Raw genomic sequence first — 954 nt, forward strand, 5'->3', positions numbered from 1 at the left:
AATCAAAAGGACACATGTGCATTGCATGTTTGTGTGTAAAGGGGGAGGGGGGGCGCAAGTTTAAGAGTGCAGCTTTACTTGAGTGTCTGAAAGGTGGGGGTGGGGGTTTTGGAAGGTTGGGTAAAACCACTGGAAAGTGAAACATGTTAGGGGAGGGGAGGGGAGGATGCAAGAGTGCAGATTTACTTATGTATGATATGTGTGGGTAGGGGTGTGAGTGGCATGGGGGAATAATTAGAGGGACAGGGGAGTAAAGGGGAAGAGGGTGGAAGGAGGGAAAAGTGCACCGACTTACAGGCGTATAATAGAAAGTGTGGGTGGGTTTGGTTTTTTTTTTTCGTAAGAGTTTTATAGCACTTGCAACACAATAAGGTCATAAGTGCCGAGGATTAGAGGTTTTGCAAGAGAGTAACAAACACAAAATGAAGGAGGAGAGAACAGTACGACAGATGTCCGATAGGAAAGAAGGAGCAAATCACACCAGAGCACCAACCAACCGCCCACGGCTACAAGGGAAACGAAAGGGGAAAGAGAAGTGGAGTGGGGTTATGGTACAGGGACATGAAAGGGAAGGGGGATGATGGTAGGCAAAAGAATAGAATACTTAAGTTCGGAAGGCGTAGGTACAAATCAGAACGATGGAGAACCTTAAATGTGGACTGGAGGTGGGAGTGGGGCTGAGGGTCCATTGCCCGTGTGAACGTATATCATGCAGACCTGACTAATCAGATGGCAGCCATAGCAACAATATTGGCAAAACTACCTACATCTTTTCTCTTTTTGTAATAATTAGACCTCACATTAACTACCATAAATACAATTTAATTAAGAATTTGATGGCACGTATTTCATTGAAAATTCACAACATGAATACCAGAAATTCAAAATTCACACTTCTGTCTATCTATCTATCTATCTATCTATCTATCTATCTATCTATCTATCTATCTATCT

This window comes from Aplysia californica, unplaced genomic scaffold (genome assembly GCF_000002075.1).
Source record: "Aplysia californica isolate F4 #8 unplaced genomic scaffold, AplCal3.0 scaffold00178, whole genome shotgun sequence".
Taxonomy (NCBI): Eukaryota; Metazoa; Mollusca; class Gastropoda; order Aplysiida; family Aplysiidae; genus Aplysia; species Aplysia californica.